The following is a 9,062-nucleotide window of genomic DNA, read 5'->3' on the forward strand; positions in this document are numbered from 1 at the left end:
TTGATAGAGATATTCATAGTAATTGAGAATGGAAGCAGCAAGGATGGTAATCTTCTACCCCCTTCATTTGGAATTTGGATTATCCAAGCTCTCAATGATGTAGAGCGTGAACATAGAGTTTATACTGTGAAAGATTCCTCCTTTTTTTTTTCCCTTTTGGGTCCTGCATTCAGCTTTGAACCTGGTTTGTATCTGCAGGTGTGACTGTAAATAAGATTCTGGAGGGAGAGATGTTCACTATGTCTCTAACCAAGCCCCTCAATGGCAATGCTAGACATCTAAGGCTTGCATCGACTATTCCTTTGAGCTCTACATTTCAGCCCATCATTCAGGTTTTAAGAGAATACTACACATCATCACGTACTAGTTCATAGTCACAATTTATTTGTGTAAAAATTTTAAGTGAAAATCATTTTACAGTGGCATAATTAAGGTACAAGAAGGTGGGAAATAAATTTTAGTTATTTTCATTTTATGTTAGCCATGATTCATGAGAAAGAAATATTAGCTCCATTTAGTTTACTTGTTTGGATGGTGTCTCCATACTGAAAATTCTCTATTTCATTATACAGTCTTTGTGTATAATTTTTAGTCCTCTTTTTTTAATATCTGTGCCAGTTAATGGCATGACAAAGTAAAAGAGAAAAGAAAAAGATCATTCACTAAGGATCATGGCATCATGCTGAACTAACATATTTATTCAAAGATTTATTTCTAAATGAATAAAATCAAATACAGATTTGCGCACAATTTCAGGGATAGTAGTAGAAGCTAGACAATCCCATATATTATGCATGGAGCCATGCCCACAAGTTAATATGATCACAAGCTATGCCTTGTTATTTTTGCTTTGAGTCCATCATTTAGGAGAGACATTAGCCCCACCATTTTTCGGTGTTAGTTTCCCTTGCATCCAGTTTGTTAGCATCTGAAGTGCAGCTTTTGGTTGATCCATGGGAACCATGTGCCCAGCTTCATTCACCTGTTTTTTCACAAAATAAAGTTATCAAAAGTGGATATAACAGTGTCAACTCAAGAACACACCATTGAACACAAACCTTGAGGAACGCAAGAGGTCCATGGCTTTTAAGAGTCCCTGCTGCCGCGCCATTTACCAAAAATGGGACAGTAGAAGCTGCTCCAAACTCCTTTTGACCTGACCACTCCATTGCATGAACCCACCTTGAATTCCCTGAGCAATGAGAAACAAAAGCATTAAGAATGCTGATAATTGCACTTCTTTTTTTGTCCTTCCAACACAACCAACTTTAGCTTCAAATTAATTGAGTTGGCTGCAAAAAGCTTACCAAGCCAATTGCATATGAGATCTTCTTCTCCAGCATATACAAGAACCTGGCTTCCATCCTTAAGAAGCGTCGGAAATATGGTGATAAGTCTTCAAAAACCCTGCAATGAGATTGCCAAAACGTTTGCTTCCAGCAGGTGGCTCGTATGGAAAATAAGAACTATTTTTTAAAGTGCTTGCAAGATAAGCCAAAAAAGGAATCTTCTCATCGGCAACAGAATTATCCTCAAAGGACAAATCTAGAGAGCTGCTGATCCCTTGAAATCAATTTTTAAGAAACTCAAAAATAACTTTGATCTGTCATATACAAATGGATTTTGCATCAATTTCCTTCAGGAAAACAGATATTATCTTCTTGAAATATCAAGCTTTAGAGAAGCACCTACCTAGGTAGGATTACGAAGTTGACAACCGTAAACTGATAAAGCATGAGAAATTCTGCCACCAGCCTTTCCATAGGCCCATGCTGTCCTTGCACAAATAGGCTGATCACCAGAAAGTCCCATAAAGAATTCAAAACAGTGGAGGCTATTCTTCTCAATCTCGACCAATGCTGCAATATCTGTGTCACTAGCCTATACCAATATTCCTCATTAATATTGCACTTTCACTGGAGAATTGATGTATAGCCAAATATCTGTTTTCTAAATTCTAACCTAAAGAATTTTGGTTTGCTAAAGCTTTGTAATGCAGAAACCCCGTCGTTCAAACAACCTTTTGCAAACAGCTTGACCTGGTCGTCCTCCCATATTGAAGATCATAATTCCGGCAACTTTGATTACTGATATCCCCTCTTCAACCGCCCTAGCAATTAAACCCAAGCCAAACTAATCCTCCACAAAACCCTAAATACAAAGTAAAGTAAATATGAGAATGCTGCATTAAATCATCTAATACATCAATCAAAGATATTTCTACAAAGCCAAAACAACTTATCACAAGAGTGTATCAAGGATAAGTTGTGCAAGTAGAAGTAAAATCTTATTAATAAGATTCTTCTAGACTTCTAGTGGCTTGGAACATTTATGAATTATTTCATGAATAAATGGAAAAGGCTTGCTCTAAAGAACAATACGAATATACAATAATAACTAAGCATGTGACTTAAAGAAAGTTGGAGCCAACCAAAAAATCCAGTGGTGTATAACTTTTTTCCTTTCAAATTGATGAGGTTCACATTAAAGTACCTAGCATGAAAGAATGCAAGACATAATTGTCAAGCTCCAGCAAAAGAGCAAATGACCATCATAATAGAATAAGAATCCATTTACCTGAAGTGCACAATAATTACTCAATGCATGAAGGAATTCTTCACTTGCATTTTCTGTTATCATCTTAGACATTGCATCTGGATTTGGATTAAGAATCTGCATAAAGCCAACTTTAGCTTCAAATTAATTGAGTTGGCTGCACAAAGCTTACCAAGCCAATTGCATATGAGATCTTCTTCTCCAGCATATACAAGAACCTGGATTCCATCCTCAAGAAGAGCCGGGATTCCAACTTCGATATTTCTCATCCAGTCCTGCAGCATAGCATCATAGACTGTGCTACTACACGAAACAAAGTCCAAGTTCCTAACACCTAAAGCATCCGTAACTGTCTTCTCGTTTAAGAATGTCTCTACATTAGAGAAGTCATAACACAGATTTCCCTCACATTTCTTTCTAATGTCATAGTACTGCAGTTTCAATAGTAGAAGAATTCATAAGTGAAACTATGGTAGGTTTTTTAGGTAAATAATTAGATTGGTAAGAAAAGTGTACTATGTTCTCTTATGATACGATACATTAATATTGCTGGTGATGGACATTATCCGACTGAAGATGGCATTGCATTTATATAATGAAGTCATACATGCATCTCCACCATCGGTACCTGACAAATACAATATAATTTAAGGGTGTCAAACAAGTAAAATTACATATTGTTTGAGCAATAAGCTGGTAAGTTTTCTCCCATCCTGTTTTTCTTTTCTAAGATCATTCATCATGGGGTTAAAAAATTTAATTTGTAACCTAACATAACATACCACAGCTTTTTATGGCATCTTTGCATGATGGGATCAACTTGCTGATACTATCATAATCAGACTTTTTAATCAGTCATCTGTCTAATGCATAGTCTGTGTATGCTTAGTACTGAATTTCTGGATTGGTCAGACCATTACCAATAGCAAAACCCTGTTTATGAAATTGATCAAGAAAATTAGTATAATTATTATCAAGTAAAGGTAATTAACAAACCTTGTAATGTACGTAGACAGTTTTGATACCTTGCGATTGATTATTATTCCTTCCTTTGCTTTGTTGCCTTGGTGAACCCTTGATGCAAGAGCTGGAATGTAGTGTCCAGCATATGACTCTCCAGTGATATAAAAATCATTCTTGACAAATAGAGGGTGCTCCTTGAAAAAAGCCTGCCATTGATGCAGAATAGGAGTCTACTAATTATTTTTACCACCATGCATTTTCACTTTATGAATTGTTTTGTTTAGTCACAATTATAAAATAGACTTTACCTGCAAGAAATCATAGAGATCATTGCTAACACCTGCTTCATCATGGTGGTTGTCATCATCATCAGAAGTATAACTAAAGCCTGTCCCAATAGGCTGGTCTACAAAAAGAATATTTGATGCCTAAAATCAAAAGTAAACATTGATGCCAACCATAACCAATAAAGCTTATGTAACAGTTTGATTCTCTGAGATAGGTGCTAGCCATAGCCCTATGTGTGAATGTGCTGAGAGACATAAGTTATGACATTCTTTTTTGTTAACTATTCTCAAAAGCGAGGCATTTGCATGGAATGAATATGTTAAAGTAACATTTTGAGAGAAAATGCAGGAGAAAATTTATAGGCACCTTGTCCCAGCCAAATTCATTCTAAACAAGAGACAAGTTCTTTGTGATTTGGAAAGGACCATTCTCATAAAATAAAGCAAGCTCACTGCTACACCCTGGTCCTCCGGTCAACCATATGACAACAGGGTCATCCTTCTTATTGAGAGATTCGAAGAAAAAGTAGAACATCCTGCACCATTGATTTGAAGAGAGTTTGGGGGGGATTTCATGCAGTTAGGACCATAGATTAGTGCCTTAATATATGTATATTTTGGCTAAAAAATAAGTTTGAGTTTCTTAATATGCAAGGAAACAGGCAAGCGTTGTTTATAAGCCTAAACCAGTACAAGTCATGTGATGATAAATAAATATTTGAGCCTTAATCATTTAAAGAATCTTTACAACTCATGAAACAGCTTGAGTTATATGAGAAAGTGGCAAGAAATTTAACCTTGTTAACCAAAATATCCAACTTCTTGGCAGTTATTTCTCTCAATAACTGCATAGAACTGCTATAGAGCTTTCTTTGACATGAAGCTAGCAGAGAATTTGATAAGTAAATAACTCAATTTGAACTTTAAATTGCATAGCAGGGTTCATAAAAGAATTGCTATAGAGCTTTCTTTAACTAACCTTTTGGATCATTGATAGCCTTAGATCCAGCACAGCATAGTGAAAGAACTTGAAGCCTCAAGGATAACTTCAGAATAGACGGACTCTCATGATTATAAAAGAGTAGGGTCATCCCCGCAAGGAAACATGCTTTCAAGAAAGACGATGCCACTGAACTAAAAGAGTATAAAAGAACTAAATTTCAATCACCAAAAGAGTATAAATTCATACATAGTCAAATGGAGACATTAAATAATCCGGCAAACAAATACCAACACAAACGTAAACAAAATATAATGCCGTATGTCACTAGACGGTTCATATCCAGTTTAAGATAATTAGTAGTACAAGAATGGAACCAACTCTTTATTATATCCCCATTTACTAATTAAACCTGATGATGTTCACATTGAATAACACAGCCTATGGCCTTGCCTTGTTCTTTCTCCTGAGAAGAACAAACAGCACATCAAGTTTTAGTCTATCTGTGTCCATGATGTCTGGAAATTCTTTAACTTTCTCGGCAAAGCGTTCGAAAAGCTCATCAACTATTTCTGCTCCAAAGTGTTTCTCAATCATCCCTTGCAGTGCAGCTCTGAACCATGAAACAAATATTTGCACAGTTGGCAATGACACCATGTTCTTGAATTCCAATATTTCCATCCACTCAATGCTGAAACATTCATCACATCCTCTAAGAATTTCCTTCACAGCCTTAACAGAAGGGTATATCAAAGGCACATTGAATGAATCCACTTTTTCTTCACTAATCACTCCCTGCATTAATGATAATTAATCAATCAATTTGTTTCACTCTTCATTAGTAATCAAATAATCATTCAATAAAAAATTAAAACACAACACATTCAAATATTCAGTAATCAAATAATCATTGAACATGACATAAATAAAAAAAGCAGAAGAAGTTAGCAGTGAACTGACCGTCGAAGTCTAAGGTTTTTTTCTTGGTTGAGCTTCTGCTCTCTGAACTCGAAGGAAGGAAACTGGAATGGAAATGGATTTTTCTTCTGAGCAGTCTGAGAAGAGGGGGGCAGAATCGTGACGGAGACAGAGGCCAGGCGACGAACACAACTCAGAAGACGATGGTGGGTTAGAAGAATCTGCGACGACCAGACGAAGACGATGGTGACTGAGCGCCCGACGGACGGCGGCAGGAGCGCGATGGAGCAGATGAATACCAGGAACTGACGCGCCGAGCTCGAGGAAGAAGAAGCTGCAATTCTTGAAGGAGGAAGAAGCACGGACGACCAGACGACGATGGTAGTGCCTGAGAGCGACGGACAGCGGCAGTCCTTGTGGCAGTGGTGGAGAGGCTAGGGTTTCCTGTTTTAACTCCCTTTTTTGATTTGGGGAGAAGCTGTTAAGATAGGGGTTTGGAAATTGGAATGAAGACTAAAGGTAAGGGGAAGGAAGGTCATCCGTGCGGGAACCAAAACGATATAGTTTAATCCAAAACGATAGCGTCTTGTGTGAGACGCAAATTGAGACAGATGAGAGAGATGGAGGAGCAGAGAGACGGAGAAAGTTTCTGAACCCACCCAGATGAAGAATAATTTTGATTTTTTATTTTTTTTATATATTTTTGTTTTGTTGTTTCAATTATTTGAAACTATAAAATTAGGATTAATTGAATTCTAAAATTTAATTAATTTAAAAGGGTATTTTTGTCTAATTAAATAAAGGAAGAATGTTTAACACTTTTTATAAAATTAAATAAATAAATATTTTTTATTTTTATTTAATTAAAAAGGTGTTTTAGTAAAAGTGGTGATATATTATATATTTAAAAAAAATTAAATGTTGACGTGGAAAATAAATTCTACATATCTTATTGTTATTTGTCTATATCGGTAAGTATGAATTTATTAGCAAACACCATAAATAAATATTTGTCTAGTGCAGATTTATTATTTTACTATATTAACTTTGATTATTTTATAGCTAATTATTAAGTTAAAATATAAATAAATATATATCTTTATCCTTATCCTTATCCTTATCCTTATCCTTATAGTATACAAATTGGGAGCTCATATGCTGACGTGGCGCTCATATGTTGAGTCTGAGGGTTTATTTGCTTAGGTGTCATCACTATAAATTTTTAGATTTATACTTATAAATTATAAATTATTATTTGTTTAGGTTGTTATTTTCAAATTTTAAATTATTTGTTTAGATTGTTATATTTAGGTTGTTATTTTTTAAATTTTAAATTATTATTGTTGATTCTTGTTAGCACTATTTTTTTAAATTTTTGTAGATTTTTTTCAAAAAGTGCAGCGTAAATTTAATTCAAATTTAAATTAAAGTCAACCAAATTTAAAAAATTTTAAAAAGTCAATCAAATTTAAAAAATTTTTGCTATGAGTCAACTATAAAAGTATAAGTTATGAGATATGTGCAGCACCACAATTCAAAGTACATCAAATCCTTTCTTTACATATATCCAAAATCTAAAATTTCTCTACTTATTCCAATGGCTGGTATTCACAAAATCGCATAAATCAATCCTACAATTGACAATTTGTGTGTACGTATACGAGTGATATGGTTATGGACACTACCAAATTACGGAAATTCTTCATTGCTATACTCAATTGAGATGGTTTGACTCGATGAAGACGTGAGTAGGTGTAATCGTAGTCTTTGACTACACCGATGGTTTGTTTCCAATTTCAAAGGTCAATCATTGAAGGAGAGAAAGTAGAAAGTGCTAAGGTATTTGTTCAAAAAATGAATTTTTTGTTTGTTTATTTTCTCAAAGTTAGATATTTATTTTATTCAAAAAAATATTATTGAGATAAAATTAAAGGTGAGAAGGAAGTCTTTAATTTAACGTAGTATTTTGTACAGAAATTGTTGCTTGAATTCTCTAATAAAGTTGCAGACAATGATGAATTCGAAGTGTTGAAAAATACTATTACACCAGCCAAGCGACTATCCTCGGAATCGGAAGATTCGAAGGTGCAAGGAAATACCTCAACTTGCAAGAAGATCAAGATTGAGAATAGAGCTTGAAAACTTGCAAGAAGATCAAGATTGAAAAAGAAACTTGAGAATTTGAATGCACATGTTTTGGAATCTCTTTTAGAATCTATCTAATAGAATAATGCCAAGCATATGTTTGTTTTGGTAGAAACATTATCTTTTCTTGAGTTGTTATTTTTCTTTTGGTTCTTTTTTATCTTTATGTTTGGAATTTAAAATTTTTTCAAATATAAATTGAAGTTATTTGGTTATTGCTTGTGGTTTTATTTTTAATTCTATTTACACCGTTGATATTCTGTTAATTTCTAATTTAGTATTTAATGTCATAAAGTTATAAATTTCTCATATGAAATATTGTTGATGCAATTAAGTTAGTTAGTGATTTTTAATGTGTATTTATTTAAAAATAAAATCTAATTATAATTTTTAATTAAAGTATTGTGTTTAAATTTTTCATTAAAAAAGATTAATTTTTCATTAATAATAATACTTATGGACTTTTGTTTTTGTTGAAATTTACTTGGAACAATTTTATTGTTAGTATCATATTCATTTTTGAAGTTAAAACAATATGATCAACATTCTTACTCGTTAAAACTTCACATTTTATGAAATAATTTTTAAGTTTTCAAATTTATAAACTTATATCATTACAAAAGTTATTAGATCGATTAATATTTTTTGATAACATGGTGTACCAAAACTAATAATAACTTTTGTTATTTAATATATAATTTATTCTATTGAAAATTAAATTAATATTTTCTAAACTTATAAATACATTTTCTTCTAATTTCTTACACCATTATTTATTATTGAAAAATAATAAATGACTATACTATCCTACAACATATACGATGTACAAAGTAATTTCTTATCTTAAAATTAATTCTGGTCAGTGAGATAAAATTTAAAATATTTTTTTATTTTCTTACTCAAATTTAAATTTAAATTTAGAATTGATTAACAACTCAGTTTTTTTAATTTCAATAAAAAAATAAATTGGTTTGATACAAAATATTAAGTATTTAATAATTTCAATCATTTAAATTTTAATTACCAAAAATTGGATTAAAAATTAATTATAAACTTAATAATTGATAACATATATTATATTATATTAGTACGTAAATAATAATATCCAATGTATTAATTATTTATTTTTTTGACAGAATTAATGTATAATCTATTAAGAATTGATTTATTATCCAATTTTTTTTCATAAACTTTGTAATATGTAAAAATAGTGATCTTATTTGTTATTATTATTCAAATAATTTTTCATAATT

At 32.4% G+C, this 9,062-nt stretch overlaps 1 pseudogene; it reads right to left on the reverse strand.

The window, feature by feature from the left end:
- Positions 1–677: 677 nt before the first annotated feature.
- Positions 678–5,768, reverse strand: LOC107480282 (serine carboxypeptidase-like; annotated as a pseudogene).
- Between the last annotated feature and the right edge of the window lie 3,294 nt (positions 5,769–9,062).

Source organism: Arachis duranensis, chromosome 3 (assembly GCF_000817695.3).
Source record: "Arachis duranensis cultivar V14167 chromosome 3, aradu.V14167.gnm2.J7QH, whole genome shotgun sequence".
NCBI classification, from domain to species: Eukaryota; Viridiplantae; Streptophyta; class Magnoliopsida; order Fabales; family Fabaceae; genus Arachis; species Arachis duranensis.